Source organism: Salvelinus alpinus, chromosome 24, assembly GCF_045679555.1.
Source record: "Salvelinus alpinus chromosome 24, SLU_Salpinus.1, whole genome shotgun sequence".
NCBI classification, from domain to species: Eukaryota; Metazoa; Chordata; class Actinopteri; order Salmoniformes; family Salmonidae; genus Salvelinus; species Salvelinus alpinus.
The window spans coordinates 15,438,452-15,456,729 of record NC_092109.1 but is presented as its reverse complement, the minus strand read 5'-3'; the positions used below and the strand labels follow the sequence as shown (position 1 = coordinate 15,456,729).

General features: G+C 44.4%; 1 pseudogene; it reads right to left on the bottom strand.

The window, feature by feature from the left end:
• Window positions 1-18,278, bottom strand: part of LOC139552217 (protein Niban 2-like) — a 57,171-nt pseudogene that overhangs the window by 11,072 nt on the left and 27,821 nt on the right.

Sequence of the window (18,278 nt, the reverse complement as noted above, 5' to 3'; positions counted from 1 at the left end):
TAACAAACACACAACTGGCAACCTGTAGAGCGCAGGAACCACTTCAGAGTCATCTACATGAATGTGTTGACTGGTGTGTTTGCACAAGACTATGCAGGTTCAGTACGAGTCCATGGGTGCATCCCAAATGGCACCCTATTCCCTACACAGTGCACTACTTTGACCAGGGCTCACAGTAACATGTGGCTCCTCTACACAACATAATAATCGCTAAATGTATGAGTGAGGAGCTGTTCACAATACAATATTTATTGTGGGTCTCTTACTCTTCCTGGGGTCCAGCAAAATTGAGGCAGTTCTACAATTTTAAAAACATTAGAATACATTTCACAACACATTAAGTGTGTCCTCAGGCCACTATTCTACTACCACACATCTACAGTGCATTCAGAAAGTACTCAAGACCTGGACTTTTTCTACATTTTATTACATTGCAGGCTTATTATTAAAATGTTTTTTTAAAAACCCATCATTCTGGGCTCCCGAGTGGCGCAGAGGTTTAAGGCACTGCATCATAGTGCTAGAGGTGTCACTACAGACCCTGGTTCGATCCCGGGCTGTATCACAACCGGCCGTGATCGGGAGTCCCATAGGGCGGCGCACAATTGGCCCAGCATCGTCCGGGCCAATCATTGTAAATAAGAAATTGTTCTTAACTGACTTGCCTAGTTAAATAAAATACATTTTAAAAATCTACACACAATACCCCATAATGACAAAGTGAAAACAGGTTTTTAGAAATGTTTGCAAATATATTACAAATAAAAAAATAAAATACAAATGTACAAGTATTCAGACCCTTTGCTATGAGACTCGAAATTGAGCTCAGGTGCATCCGGTTTCCAGTGATCATCCTTGAGATGTTTCTACAACTTGATTGGAGTTCACCTGTGGTAAATTCAATTGATTGGACATGATTTGGAAAAGCACAGACCTGTCTATATAAGGTCCCACAGTTGACAGTGCCTGTCAGAGCAAAAACCAAGCCATGAGGTTGAAGGAATTGTCCATAGAGCACCGAGAGAGGATTGTGTCGAGGCACAGATCTGGGGAAGGGTACAAAACATTTCTGCAGCATTGAAGGTCCCCAAGAACACAGTGGCCTCCATCATTCTTAAATGGAAGAAGTTTGGAACCACCAAGACTCTTCCTAGAGCTGGCCGCCCGGTCAAACTGAGCAATCGGGGGAGAAGGGCCTTGGTCAGAGAGGTGACCAAGAACCCGAAGGTTACTCTGACAGAGCTCCAGAGTTCCCCTGTGGAGATGGGAGAACCTTCCAGAAGGACAACCAGCAATCAGCAATCCTGCAGCAATCCACCAATCAGGGCTTTATGGTAGAGTGGCCAGATGGAAGCCCACTTGGAGTTTCCCAAAAGGCACCTAAAGGACTCTGACCATAAGAAACATAATTCTCTGGTCTGATGAAAGGGAGATTGAACTCTTTGGCCTGAATGCCGTCTGGAGGAAACCTGGCACCATCCCTACGGTGAAGCGTGGTGGCAGTATCATGCTGGAGGGAATGTTTTTCAGTGGCAGGGACTGGGGGACTAGTCAGGATAGATGAACGGAGTGCAGTACAGAGAGATCCTTCCAACAGGACAACGACTCTAAGCACACAGCCAAGACAGGTGTGCCTAAGCAAACTTCCCAAATACAGGTGTGCCAAGCTTGTAGTGTCATACCGAAGACAAAGCTGTAATTGCTGCCAAAGGTTCTTCGACGAAGTACTGAGTAAAGGGTCTGAATACTTGTGTAAATGTGATATATTGTTTTATTAGTAATAAATTTGCTCAAAATTCTAAAAACCTGTTTTTGCTTTGTCGTTATGGGGTATTGTGTGTAGATGAGAAATAATACATTTTAGAATAAGGCTGCAATGTAAAAATGTGGCAAAAGTCAATGGTCTGAATACTTTCCAAATGCACTGTATAACAGAAATCTGTGTGTGCATGCTATAGTGCTATGCTATAGGGTTAACCTTACAGAAACCTTAAGGTCAGTGTCTGAGACAGGATGCAGTTTGACCACTATGTAACTAATATGTGTCATTAATTCAATTGATTCATTCTGCATTAAATAATTAAGTCATGTAATATCATATGTATTCATATACAGCAGCATGGTATTTTACACCCTAATCTCTCACCCAGAACATCATGAGACTATTTTCTCCCTAACATGCAGTAAAATACTCACACTGCAAACAGATAAATCTGCTGGGATTGGGTTTGTCAGAGGGCCAGTTCTCCATTTCCCTTTGCTCATTAGTGGTTCTGCGTTTTAAGGTGCTTACAGGCACACACACAGCCTGCTTTTTACCTGCAGCGCATCCACCTCACTAGACTTACAGAAAACATTTAAAAGGCACTCAAACACTGAACACACACCTCAGTCCACCCCTCCAACCCAACCCATCATACAGTCACACACTTGAATAGCTAACTTTTTATTTAACTAGGCAAGTCAGTTAAGAACAAATTCTTATTTACAATGACGGCCTACCGGGAAACAGTGGGTTAGCTGCCTTGTTCAGGGGCAGAACGACAGATTTTTACCTTGTCAGCTTGGCGATTCGATCCAGCCACCTTTCGGTTACCGAAGCTCATTGGCTGAAACTCGAATTGCTAGGGGGCTGGCCCGCGTGGGGGAAAAATGGCGCCACACAGCTACCAGAAAACAGTCGCTGTAAAACTAGGGATTTCGTGGCTAATTGAGGTAAGACACTAATTCTGCTCATACACTATGCATGTATAAACTACACAGACACATCCAGCCCAAAGCAGGAGGTTTACTAGTCGCCAAAGTTCAGGACCATGTCTTTAAAGCCCAATTATACCAGGCCTGGTTGTCCCAGTTGAATTACAGCCACAATTAGAACTGATCGTAGGGTGTGGCGTTACACAATAAGGACAGATGGTTGTTTACTCATGGGCCACAGCTACGGGCAGAGCAGAGGGATGAAGGTCCAGTCCTCAGGGGTAAATCACAGAAAAATGAGTTCCCCTCATTGTGTTTCAGAAAACCCCTGGCTTTGTTACACAATACAAACAAAGACAGTGTACGTCATCTTTTGGATCGTGTTCTTGTTTGATATAAGAAATTATATTAGATACTACTAGACAGTACTGTACTAGTAGTACACCTCACCCATCTAGTTGCTCTCGGTTCTTGGTCAGAATCACATAGAAAGAAAACATATTCCAGCATACATTTCACTGGTAAACAACTATAGTTTATGCGCCAACATGCAGTACCAAGTTTGTACATTGCAGGTTTTATCTTTATTTTGACTATTTTCTACATTGTATAATAATAGTGAAGACATAAAAACTATGAACCAACACATATGGAATCATGTAGTAACCAAATAAAGTGTTAAATCTTATTTTTTGTATTTGAGATTCTTCAAAGTAGCCACCCTTTGCCTTGACTGCTTTGCCCACTCTTGCCATTTTTAATAACATTTTGGGGGGGATTTGTTTAACACTTTTTTTGTTACTACATGATTCCATAGTTGATGTCTTCACTATTATTCTACAATGTAGAAAATAGTCAAAATAAAGAAAAACCCTTGAATGAGTAGGTGTGTCCAAACGTTTGACTGGTACTGTATATGCGGGAGGGGGTTGTCACAGGTGTAGGCCAAATGTATCCTGAACACTAAGAAAAACAAGCAAGCAGCCCCCACCCTGCAGCACAAACACTGGCCCTATGGCCCCTTTATCCTGTGTTGCGTGTTTAGACACACTGGGGGGCGATTGAAACTAGCCGGAGGGAGACAGGAAAAGTGGTTACTGCCCCTACCCAGGACCCAGCCCATGCACACACTCTGGCACACAACACACACTCTGTGCTCAATAACCCTTCATTTACCTCCAATAAGACTCAACTGGGATTCATTCATTAGGAACTGAAATGGAAAAAAGGTTTTACTACCATGTAGCCTAATGAATACAACCCTACACTAAACAGTCAAACATGTCACCAGACAGCTAATAATCATTCGAAACACTGTCGGTTCATTCACATGGGGAAAACCAAATCTATGGATAACACACACACACAAGTCCGACTTCCAGTGAAATCATAAGAGAAACTGAAAACAAACAAGTTTGACATGATAGTTCTGAGGAAGTGGTTTAACGTGTAAATATGCATGCCCCACCCAACCCAGCTCTTAAGAGGGCAACAGGGATACAGCATTACAGTCTTTATCCATCTACATGTGTAGTAGCCCTGGCTTGCCTTGGCTGCAGAATATAAAACCATAACTCAAGTTTTAATACGATTTAATATGCTTGGACCAGGGCTCGACTTGGCCCACTCTGCTTTCGACATACTTGAATAATTGTCTCAATGCAGTCCAGACAACAGATTGGAGCTGAACACAGCGGCTAGCTACATGACATGTAGAATCCCCCCCCCCCGTCTCTAGATGTTCATAGAAGCCTACTGTGTGGTTGGTGAGGTACATGCTTTCGGGTGCCTGTGATGCTCTGGGCAAACCCTACGTAGACAACAAAGGCTAGAAACACACTATTACTCCCATGACAGCTGTTATTAAATAGGGCCATGATATTGACATGGTAATTCTAGGGTGCCCATCTGAAATGGCACACTATACCCTATATAGTGCACTACTTTTGACCAGGGTCCACATAGGGTGCACTATATAGGGAATAGGGTGCCATTTCAGATGCGGGCCTCCTGTCTCATGCCCAACACTGTGATCCCTTCAAAGTTTGTCTCTCATACTAGGCAAGTCCGATCACTTCAGGACTTCAGAGTAACAGTGTGTCCCCCAAAATGGCACCCCATTCCATCTACAGTGCAATACCTTTGACCAGGGCCCATAGGAATTAGGTGCACCCAGAGTGCTGTGATTCAGGGCATGGCACCACTTCGGTTACGTTTACACAGGCAGCTCAACTCTGATCTTTATTCCACTAATTGGTATTTTGACCAAGCACATCAGATACTTTTCAGAACCGGTCTGATTGATCAAAAAAACAATTATTGAAAAATATATCAGAATTGGGCTGCCTGTGTAAACAAAGCCTTAGTCCCTACTGCTACCATTATACCAAGCAGAAACACCATTACCAGTCCCACAAAACAGATCAAGGCCTACAGAGAGAGGAAAGAGAGCTCTGAAAAGCCATCTTTTCCTGTGTTGATGAGAATTGGGAGGACAATGAGTGAAATGGAGCTAGTGAGAAAGAACACAGACTATTTGAAAGGAAGACCACCCAGGCAGGGCCACACCTGAGCCTGAGTAGGGGACTGTTCCTACCCAAGCAGGGGTAAGAAACAGATAGAGGGGGAATTTGAAAGAGTCTCTTTCAGAGGAGACCCCACCCAGAGAAGCAGGGGTCTGTTCAAACTGGTATTACAGTATTACTTATTTCCCCCAGCACAAGGTGCACCTGTGTAGTGATCATGCTATTTAATCAGCTTCTTGATATGCCACACCTGTCAGGTGGATGGATTATCTTGGCAAATGACAAATGCTCACTAACAGGGATGTAAACACATTTGTGCACAACATTTGGGAGAAATAGCTTTTTGTGAATATGGAACATTTCTGGGATCTTTTATTTCAGCTCATAAAACCAACACTTTACATTTTTATTCAGTGTTTAACATTAATGTGTGGAAAATTACTAAATTGCTTACACAGTTAACACACAGCACTGACACACACACACTTACCCCACCAGACATGCCACCAACTTGTTACAGTCCCCAAATCCAGAATGAATTGAAGGAAACACAGTATTATATAGAGCCATGATAGCCATGATTGCATGCAACATCTCGTATTGCTCAGGTAACCAGATTATTTTCTTCAGTATTGAGTCAGTACCGAACCTTTGAGTAGTTCTGTCCTTGAGCTGTTCTAGTTTAATGTTCTGTATGATGTCATGTTTCACGTGGACCCCAAGAAGAGAAGCTGCTGCTTATCGCAACAGCTAATGGGGATCCTAATAAAATACCAAATACCCAAGGGGTGAACCAGATCTGGGAGAGATACCGTCAAGCATCCGTAGATCTCTTCGCACGAAAACACGCACTACCCGCTATTCTTCACGCAAGCTGGAGACAACTCCGGTTGAATTTGCTGGCACACGCTTGGCAGAGGGTGTTGCGTTATACCTTTACTCCCCTCAGCCCCAATCTAGCCAGAGTGAGGGAAGAAGGCTCATCCCTCAACTTGGTAGCCCCTCGATGGCCAGGCAAGCTCTGCATAGCGGAGCTCATTTTCCTGCTGTACGTCGAGCCCTGGCAACTGCCATTACGCAGGGATCTGCTGACCCAAGCAAATTTTACAACCTTACCCAGACACCATGGCCCTCTGGGCCTGGCCCGTGAGAGATTAAATCTGGATGCGACAGGCCTGCCCTCTCAGAGTCATTGAGACTATCCAGAGGGCTCCTTCTACACGCCCTCTGTATGGAATCAAGTGGTGCATTTCTGAGAAGTGGTGTGACCAGAAACACATCATTCCTGACCAATGCTTTGTATTTTTATACTTTTTTGAACGGAGGTAACGCTTTCTCCACTGATAAGGTCTATCTAGCCGCCTTCTCGGCCTGTCACATAGGCTTCGACAATAACACGGTGGGGAAACACCACTTGTTAATGCGTTTCATAAAAAAATTATAAAAAAATAAAATAAAAATTGACCCTTTAACTAGGCAAGTCAGTTAAGAACAAATTTTTATTTACAATGATGGCCTACCCCAGCCAAACCCGGACGACGCTGGGCCAATTGTGTGCCGCCCTATGGGACTCCCAATCACAGCTTGATGTGATATAGCCTGGATTTGAACCAGGGGACTGTAGTGACGTCTCTTGCACTGAGATGCAGTGCCTTAGACCGCTGTACTACTCGAGAGCCATGGAGGGGGCGCGTCGCGTACGGCCAGTTCCCAAGCCTTTAGTCCAGTCATGGGATTTGTCTGTTGTGCTCGAGGCCATTTCACAGCAGCCTTTTGCGCTGCTGGAAAGCGTGGAGATGACATATCCCTGCTTTAAGACTGCTTTATTGGTCGACCTTATGACCGCAAAGTGAGAGATTCATGCCTACAGTTGGCACAGGGCTTTTCCAAGGTTACCTTATTGCCCAACCCTGCCTTTATGCCTAAAGGTCAGCGGCAATTACAATTCTCGCCTTGGACCTTGTGGCTTTCCATCCGCCGCCTTTCCCTTCTACAGAAGAGTGACTCCACCGTTTTTGTCCAGTATGAGCGGATAGAACGAGATCTTTGCACAAGAGCGACCAACTCTGTCATGGGTGCCTCCCTGCAAGGGCATAACCCGACAACGGTTATCACATTGGATGGTAGAAGCTATTATATTGGCCTATAATAGTAAAGCGTTCCAGTCTCCGGAAGGCCTCACTCCACCAGAGAGAGGTATGGCTACTTATTGGGCACTGTTCAATTCTCCTGCAAGGAGATGCCCTTGCGATGCAGCTTGTTGGACATTCCCTCATACTTTTAGGAGGTTCTACCAGCTAGACGTCATTGCACATTCTTTGGTGCATACGGTCCTTAGTGTCGGGGCCTCTGAGGGTTGATATGTTGCAGTTACCGGGCTTCGGAGAGCAAGTTGCAACACGGGAGTTGGCCATATCCCTCATTTGAGATATTGAAACTAATAATGGAAAGATGACTTTAGGTTACTTGTGTAACCCTGATATGAGTGAGATCTCACCGTATTCCCCTACTCACAAGAGTGTGAGGACGTTCGGCATGTTCGAGAATGACCAGAAGGCGGGTGAGTGGCTCTTTAGTTTGAGAGGAGAGGCTCAACTCATTTGCCACTCGACCTGTACGTCTCCGACAGATGTGTGTGATTGGTTCTTTGAGCTTATAAGATTCTTGTGAATCCCTCATGTGAGATACAGTATCTAACTCATATCAGAGAACTGATGTTATGCAAGTAACCTTACGTTTTCTCAGGAGGAGAGTTCAATTCCTCCTTCCATCTGTACTCTCAGAGAAACAGTCAACAAATCCTCAGTAGACAGCCAGACCTCAAATACACACCAGCTGCCTGACTCACATCCATCATGGACACTTACCACTCAAGAGGTTTAGCTAAGGCCGTGACTCAACACACCTGCTGTAAGTACTGTATGGTGTTAGCATCACCTATTCACAATACATTTAGTTAACCTTGTTTAATTTGAATGTAACTAAGTCCTCAAGGAGGTAGAGCCAGCTCCATAGTGTTCCTCTCACCTGTGGTGGCCCTCCACACATCATGTCCCAGGTGCCGTAGTGTCCCTGAGCCTGCCTGTGGAGCCGCACAGCATCCGTGAAGGCAGGGGTCTGCACCCTGCATTCTTCTGACAGACCTGGAGGGAGCAGGCAAGAGCACACAGTTACGATAGGCTGGAGCTTCTGTGGTGGAAGTGATTGTGACGTTTGAAATGTTTCAGTATGAACACTGAGGTCGAGTCTCAAATGGTACCCTATTCCCTATATAGTGCACTGTTTTTGACCAGGTCCCATAAGGCTCTGGTCATAAGTGCACTATATACGGAATATGATGCCATTTGGGAAGGCCCTGAGAGATACAGTTTGTTTGGAAGACACAAAACAGGCGTATCAACTGTACTGAGTGACCAGCTATCAAACTATTCAGGTAATAGAACAATTTGAAAAATCTATTTGCTCAAGGAAATTGCTAGAACATTATCAACGACCTCTTGGCCCTTCATAAACCAGCCATGTTCCACCACAGCGGCTATTCGTTAATAATAGTAACTTGACCGTGGGACAACAGGAATCACAGCCCTCGTCAGGCAGCGGAGTCATGCCCAAAACAGGAAGTGACAGAGGCGGTGTAGTTACTATGGTAACGGCCCCTCCCAGTAGCAGCAGGGACAATGGTAGGCAGCTGAAGAGGAGTCAGCACACACATGTTCATAGGGCTATTTCACTTTCAGGAAGTCAGCACTCATGTGGGTTTGCATATGTGGTGAAAATACACCAGCCTTCAAGGTCAGGGTATTCTGAAATAAGTCTGAAATCTGTTTCTCTCAAGGTCACTGTATTGAAACACTGTCTAGTAGGTAGTGTGTTAAGAGGTATGGACATTAATTGAATAGCAAGCAAGCAGATGTGCCTGCCAGATGGCTGGATAGGACAGAGCTCCACAGCATGCATACAAAGAACACACAATGTGCCAACATGTGCATACAAATCACTATGCCAGGTAAACAGAATGGTGAGGAGCCATTGATTGCGCCAACGTACAGATGCGACCTAACGACTACAACCCTCCACAGAATCAGTAAAGGACAGCACTCAGCTTAGTCGAAGTCAAGCAACCTACTGAGAAAATACTATGTAGGAGACCCCTGCTAAATATAAATGTTTGGGGGAAAATACTCTTACATAACAGAATCGCATGTCACTTCATGACTCCACAAGAGTTAAGCGTACAGGAAAGACCCACTTGAGTGTGTCTGTGATGTAGTCTAGTCATGTGGAAATGTGTGCGCGTGCTCATGTGTCTATCCTGCATGCCTCGGCTGTGGGTTTGACAAAGAGAGGAAATTAAATGGAGAAGGTTGGGGGAGGGTTAGACAGACAGGAAGCCCTCCCTCTACCCCCATGCCAACTCTGGGCTGATGGGTGAGGGTGAAATGGGGCTAGTCTGTCTTGGCATTCATGAGAACACAGACATACAGGTCAGCTGGCCATGGCTGTATCCAAAATGGCACCCTATTCCATATATATATATATATATAGTGTACTTCCCTATATGACGTGATCTTCCTGTCTGGGTTGGCGCCCGCCCTTGGTTTGTGCCGTGGCGGAGATCTTTGTGGGCTATACTCGGCCTTGTCTCAGAATTGTAAGTTGGTGGTTGAAGATATCCCTCTAGTGGTGCGGGGGCTGTGCTTTGGCAAAGTGGGTGGGGTTATATCCTTCCTGTTTGGCCCTGACCGGGGGTATCATCGGATGGGGCCACAGTGTCTCCTGACCCCTCCTGTCTCAGCCTCCAGTATTTATGCTGCAGTAGTTTATGTGTCGGGGGGCTAGGGTCAGTTTGTTATATCTGGAATACTTCTCCTGTCTTATCTGGTGTCCTGTGTGAATTTAAGTATGCTCTCTAATTCTCTCTTTCTCTCGGAGGACCTGAGCCCTAGGACCATGCGTCAGGACTACCGGGCATGATGACTCCTCCCCAGTCCACCTGGCCGTGCTGCTGCTCCAGTTTCAACTGTTCTGCCTGCGGCTATGGAACCCTGACCTGTCCACCGGACGTGCTACCTGTCCCAGACCTGCTGTTTTCAACTCTCTAGAGACCGCAGGAGCGGTAGAGATACTCTTAATGATCGGCTATGAAAAGCCAACTGACATTTACTCCTGAGGTGCTGACTTGCTACACCCTCGATAACTATTGTGATTATTATTATTTGACCATGCTGGTCATTTATGAACATTTGAACATCTTGGCCATGTTCTGTTATAATCTCCACCCGACACAGCCAGAAGAGGACTGGCCACCCCTCATAGCCTGGTTTCTTCCTAGGTTTTGGCCTTTAAGAAGTTTTTCCTAGCCACCGTGCTTCTACACCTGCATTGCTTGCTGTTTGGGGTTTTAGGCTGGGTTTCTGTACAGCACTTCAAGATATTAGCTGATGTACGAAGGGCTATATAAATAAATTTGATTTGAAATTTGATTTTGTGCACTCAAAAGTAGTGTCACCAGGGAAAAATGTGTCACCAGGGACGGACCCCTTTTAAAACAGGATTGCCCTTCATAAAAATAACAATCTCTGTTATTTCGGTGTGAACATTTACTAAACTACATGTAAACTCTAAAACTAAAAGCATTGTAAACTCAGCAAAAAAAGAGACATCTTTTTCAGGACTCTGTCACAAATCTTCATTGTAAAGGGTTTAAACACCGTTTCCCACAATTAATGAACATGCACCTGTGGAACTGTCTTTAAGACACTGACAGCTTACAGACGGTAGGCAATTAAGGTCACAGTTATGAAAATTTAGGACACTAAAAAGAGGCCTTTCTACTGACTCTGAAAAACACCAAAAGAAAGATGCCCAGGGTCCCTGCTCATCTGCGTGAACGTGCCTTATGCATGCTGCAAGGAGGCATGAGGACTGCAGATGTGGCCAGGGCAATAAATTGCAATGTCCATACTGTGAGACGCCTAAGGCAGCACTACAGGGAGACAGGACAGACAGCTGATCGTCCTCATAGTGGCAGACCACGTGTAACACCTGCACAGGATCGGTACATGCAAACATCACACCTGCGGGACAGGTACAGTACGGCAACAACAGCTTCTGAGTTACACCAGGAACGCAGAATCCCTCCATCTGTGCTCAGACTGTCCGCAATAGGCTGAGAGAGAGAGGCTGGACTGGAGGGCTTGTAGGCTTGTTGTAAGGCAGGTCCTCACCAGACATCACCAGCAACAACGTCACCTATGGGCACAACCCCACCGTCGGTGGACCAGACAGGACTGGCAAAAAGTGCTCTTCACTGACGAGTCGCGGTTTTGTCTCACCTTGGTGATGGCCAGATTTGCGTTTATTGTCGAAGGAATGAGCGTTACACTGAGGCCTGTACTTTGGAGCGGGATCGATTTGGAGGGTCCGTCATGGTCTGGGGCAGTGTGTCACAGCATCATCGAACTGAGCTTGTTGTCATTGCAGGCAATCTCAACACTGTGCGTTACAGGGAAGACATCCTCCTCCCTCATGTGGTACCCTTCCTGCAGGTTCATCCTGACATGACCCTCCAGCATGACAATGCCACCAGCCATACTGCTCGTTCTGCATGTGATTTCCTGCAAGACAGGAATGTCAGTGATCTGCCATGGCCAACGAAGAGCCTGGATCTCAATCCCATTGAGCACATCTGGGACCTGTTGGATCGGAGGGTGAGGGCTAGGGCCATATTCCCCAGAAATATCCGGGAACTTGCAGGTGCCTTGGTGGAAGAGTGGGGTAACATCTCACAGCAAGAACTGGCAAATCTGGTGCAGTCGATGAGGAGATGCACTGCAGTACTTAATGCAGCTGGTGGCCACACCAGCTACTGACTAACTTTTGATTTTGACCCCCCGCTTTGTTCAGGGACACATAATTCCATTTGTTAGTCACATGTCTGTGGAACTTGTTCAGTTTGTCTCAGTTGTTGAATCTTATGTTCATACAAATATTTACAGATGTTAAGTTTGCTGAAAATAAACACAGTTGACAGTGAGAGGACATTTATATACCCCCCTTTGCCTCCAGAACAGCCCAAATTCTTCAGGGCGTGGAAACGTTGTTCAATCGGTATAAAAAGGACCTAACTGGACCTCATTTTTCGTGAACAGGGTGGTGTACCTATTAAACTGGCCACTAAGTATATCTCAACACAAATGAACTCCCACACATGGGAAGCATATCTTAGGCAATACCCTGGAAAAGGGAATAATGTTTAATTCACAAAAAGGCTTGTTGGAAACCTTTACTTATACCAAGATAAGGGAACAGATTGCATCCAGAGTAGCAGCAGACATGAGAAAGTGTGTGTTTTGTAAAAATAGAACATGTGGTAGCATTTACCAATGTCTCTTTATTTGAGGCATTTCCGTCTCCCTCTCTGCACTACTGTGGTTGGCGTGACTCCCGAGTCCTACCACAGCCAGATCCCAGTTCCCAGGCCTTCACATCCAGCCTGTCTCTCTCTGTGTGTATGCACAATTGTAAACAGACCCCACCATGGCAGAAATATGGCCCACTCAGTCTGCTCAAGGTTAAAGCTGTGAAGTGGTGGTGTGGTGATCAGGCCAGGAGGGCTATACTACAACACTAGATATTTTCTGGATTTTATCAAGTTAGCCAGTGTCAGCTAGCGTCACATTCCAGCTCAGGCTTTATCCATGATATGAAGGGGGATATTGATCCTGTACCTGTCGCTCAATCAAGCCGGGCTCGTAACTGTGGGCATGTTGCTTGTCGAACACCGAACTCTTCATTGAGACAACGCTGAAACAGCAATTCATGGGGGAGTCAGTGGGGTACTGTGTGTATGTGTTAGTGATGAAAAAAAATAACACATCGATATACACACCGTTCAAAACTTTGGGGTCACTTAGACATTTTGTTTTTTGAAAGAAAAGCACATTTTGTCCATTAAAATAACATCACATTGATCAGAAATACAGTGTAGACATTGTTAATGTTGTAAATGACTATTGTAGCTGGAAACAGCTGATTTTTAATGGAATATCTACATAGGCATCCAGAGGCCCATTATCAGCAACCATCACTCCTGTGTTCCAATGGCACGTTGTGTTAGCTAATCCAAGTTTATCATTTTAAACGGCTAATTGATCATTAGAAAACCCTTTTGCAATTATGTTAGCACAGCTGAAAACTGTTGTTCTGATTAAAGAATCAATAAAACTGGCTTTCTTTAGACTAGTTGAGTATCTGGAGCGTCAGTATTTGTGGGTTTGATTATAGGAGCAAAATGTCCAGAAACAAAGAACTTTCTTCTGAAACTCGTCAGTCTATTCTTGTTCTGAGAAATGAAGGATATTCCTTGCGAGAAATTGCCAAGAAACTGAATCTCGTACAATGCTGTGTACAACTCCCTTCACAGAACAGCTCAAACTGGCTTTAATCAGAATAGAAAAAGGAGTGGGAGGCCCCGGTGCACAACTGAGCAAGAGGACAAGTATATTAGAGTGTCTAGTTTGAGAAACAGACGCCTCACAAGTCCTCAACTGGCAGCTTCATTAAATAGTACCCGCAAAACACCAGTCTCAACGTCAACAGCGAAGAGGCAACAGAAATGCAAAGAAAAGCCATCTCAGACTGGCCAATAAAAATCGAATATTAAGATGGGCAAAACAGACACTGGACAGAGTAGCTGCCTAGAAGTCCAGCATCCCTGAGTCACCTCTTCACTGTTGACGTGGAGACTGGTGTTTTGTGGATACTATTTTATGAAACTGCCAATGGGCCTCTGTTTTAATGGAATATCTGCATAGGTGTACAATCTGCCGTTTCCAGCTACAATAGTCATTTACAACATTAACAATGTCTACACTGTATTTCTGATCTATTTTAAATGGACAACATTTTTTGCTTTTCTTAAAAAAAAACTGACATCTAAGCGACCCCAAACTATTGAACGGTTGTATAAATGTATGTATCAATGCATGTGTATTAGTGCAGTCGGAAAGTATTCAGACCTTCCCTTTTTCCACATTTTATTACGTTACAGGCTTATTTCAACAACAAAAAAATCCCCCTCAATCTACACCCAATACCCTTTAAATGACAATGCGAAAACAGGTTATACATTTTTGCAAATGTATTACAAATAAAAAAACTGATGTCAAAGCTAGCAGTATTCAGACCCTTTGCTATGAGTCTCGAAATTAAGCTCAAGTGCATCCTGTTTCCATTGATCATCCCTGAGATGTTTCTACAACTTGAGTGGAGTCCACCTTCGGTAAATTCAATTGATTGGACATGATTTGGAAAGGCACACACACACCTGTCTATATAATGTCCCACAGCTGACAGTGCAATCAGATCAAAAACCAAGCAGTTAGGTCAAAAGAAATGTCCGTAGAGCTCCTAGACAGGATTGTGTCGAGGCACAGAAACGGGGAAAGGTACCAAAACATTTCTGCAGATTGAAGGTCCAAGAACAGAGGTCTCCATCATTCGTAACCTCTCTGGTACAAGTCCCACCTCGACAACAGGGCACTAAATTCAAAATAAAAATTCCTCAAACAGACAAGAATTATCCACCATTTTAAAGATAAACTTCTTGTAAATCCAACCAGTGTCCGATTTCAAAAAGGCTTTACTGCGAAAGCACACCATGCGATTATGTTAGGTCAGCACCTAGTCACAGAAAACCATACAGCCATTTTTCCAGCCAAAGAGTGTCACAAAAGTCAGAAATAGCATCAAAATGAATCACTTAATTGTATTCAGATGACACTCATAGGACTTCATGTTACACAATACATGTATGTTTTGTTCGATAAAGTTCATACTTATATCCAAACATCTGTTTACATTGGCGCGTTATGGTCAGAAATGCATTGTCTCAAACAAACATCCGGTGAAAGTGCAGAGAGCCACATCAAATTACAGAAATACTCATCATAAACGATACAAGTGTTAAAAATACAACTTCTCCTTAATGCAACCGCTGTGTCCGATTTCAAAAAAGGCTTTACTGCGAAAGCACACCATGCGATTATGTTAGGTCTGCACCTAGCCACAGAAACCCATACAGCCATTTTCCAGCCAAGGAGAGTGTCGCAAAAGTCAGAAATAGCATTAAAATTATTCACTTACCTTTGATGATCTTCATCTGGTGGCACTCCCAGGTCTCCATGTTAGACAATAAATGTTTGTTTTGTTCGATAATGTCCCTCTTTATGACCAAAAACCTCCTTTTTGTTTGCGCGTTTTGTCCAGTAATCCAAATGCTTACACACTACTTTAGTGTTTTCTATCCAAATCTACTAATTATATGCACATCCTATCTTCTGGGCCTGAGTAGCAGGCAGTTTAATTTGGGCACGCTTTTCATCCAAAATTGCAAATGCTGCCCCCTACCCTAGTGACGTTAAATGGAAGAAGTTTGGAACCACCAAGAAACTCTAGCTTGAGCCGGCCGCCCGGTCAAACTGAGCAATCTGGGGGGGGGCTTGTTTAGGGAGGTGACCAGGAACCTGATGGTCACTCTCCAGAGTTCCTCTGTGGAGATGGGAGAACTTTCCAGAAGGACAACCATCTCTGCAGCACTCCACCAAGCAGGCCTTTATGATACAGAGGCCAGACGGAAGCCACTCCATAAAAAGGCACGACAGCTCGCTTGAAGTTCGCCAAAAAGGCACCTAAAAAGTACTCAGACCATGAGAAACAAGATTCTCTGGTCTGATGAAACCAAGATTAAACTCTTTGGCCTGAATGCCAAGCTGCACATCTGGAGGAAACCTGGCACCATCCCTAAGGTAAAGCAGGTTGGTGGCAGCATCATGCTGTTGGGATGTTTTTCAGTGGCAGGTACTGGCAGACTAGTCAGGATCGAGGGAAAGCAAAAGTACAGAGAAATACTTGATGAAAACCTGCTCCAGAATGCTCAGGAACCTTGGAAGGTGAACCACAGCCAAGACAATGCAGGAGAGGCTTCGGGACAAGTCTCTGAATGTCCTTGAGTGTCACAGCCAGAGCCCGGACTGGAACCCGATTGAACATCTCCGGAGAGACCTGAAAATAGCTGTGCAGCAACGCTCTCCATCCATCCTGACAGAGCTTGAGAGGATCTGCAGAGAAGAATGGGAGAAACTCCCAAAATGCAGATGTGCCAAGCTTGTAGCGTCATACCCAAGAAGACTCGAGACTGAAGCACCTTTTGGCAGTGATTTACAGAGTCCTGAATAAATACTTATGAATACTTAAGTAAATGTATTATGTTTATTTTTAATACATTTGCTTTGTTAATAGGGGGTATTGTGTGTAGACGATTAATGCCCATGATCCTCTCAAGCTCAGTCATGGGCATTAATATAGAGTTGGTCCTCTCTTTGCTGCTATAACAGCCTCCACTCTTCAGGGAAGGCTTTTCAACATTGCTGCGTGGACTTGCTTCCATTCAACCACAAGAGCATTAGCGAGGTCGAGCACTGATGTTGGGCGATTAGGCCTGGCTCTCAGTTGGCGTTCCAATTTATCCCAAAGGTGTTTGATGGGGTTCAGGTAAGGGCTGTGTGCAGGCCAGGCAAGTTCTTTCACACCGATCTCGACAAACCATTTCTGTATGGACCTCGCTTTGTACACAGGGGTATTGTCATGCTTAAACAGGAAAGGGTCTTCCCTAAACTGATGCCACAAAGTTGGAAGCACAGATTTGTCATGAATGTATACTGTAGTGTTAAGATTTCCCTTCACTGGAACGAAGGGGCCTAACCCAAACCACAAAAAAAAAATTGGTCCGTCAGATTGCCAGATGGTGAAGTGTGATTCATCACTCCAGAGAAATCGTTTCCACTGCTCCAGTGTCCAATGGCGGTGAGCAGCAAAGGAGCGACCAACTCCATATTAATGCTCATGATTTTGGAATGAGATGTTTGACGAGCAGGTGTCCACATACTTTAGGTCATGTAGTGTACTTCCCTAAACCTTTAGGTGTATGGGTAATGAAGATGTCATCAAGTGATAATACCATCACCTGCCACAGGTGAAACCACAGGAACAAGTGGTTGTCATGGACACCAGGTATAACAGCCAAGAACAGCAACAGTGACAACTGCCTGTGACTACTCTATAACTCTACGAAAGGGAAAAATAGAGAACTCAGCCATTTTCTTCAAATTCACACCATGGCACCCTATTCCCTATATAGTGCACTACTTTTGAAAAAGCAGAGCACTATAAATAAGGGAATAGGGTGCCATTTCAGATGAAGCCTTAGAAGTCAGTCCTACACCAGCAAACAATCCATCCTCTGAATGTGATGCAAATCACTTTTATTGGACTGCACTTTATGATAACCAATTCCCCTGCGAGCCCAGAATATGCAGCAAGCCACACAATGTGTTTGTATCTGTGGTTAGAGACTTATGAGGGAAGACTGAATGGCGTTTCTGTACTGGTCAGACTATATCGCCTTGCAGCATCTTCACTGTGTAAATGCTCTGGTTAGCACTTAACCACTATTCAAAGCAGTTCTTTGAGCGCAGGTATTATGCTCCCTGCAACTTATCTTTAGTGATATTCTAAGTAACAAGAGGCACTATACACTGAACCATACAGTCCTAGAAAGAAAGAGTGAAATACTAAAGGAGAATTCTGACCAACACAATTCCTCTAACGTCTACTTCCAGTTCTGCTAACTACTACTTCTCAAATACAGTTGAGCACACCTGCAGGAAATGACATGCATGACAACATGCACATGACTCATGTTATGTTGCCCTTCTAGTTACGTACATGAGTACTGTCCTAAATGTGTTATATTTACTCACATGCACGGATGCATAGAAACAGACACACCCCATCTAAACACGGAGGGCCTATAAGAGGAGTGAAACCTCACCTAGTACACTACAGACCCAAGAGAAAGGGGCTGAGGACAAACCGAATAGGCCAATAATTTTTATATTTTATTTTTTTAAACACACCATCCCAGCATTTCCCCTTCAATTCAATTACTATCAGTTGTAACTATTTCCAGCTCAGCGTTCTTAACAGCCATGAGCA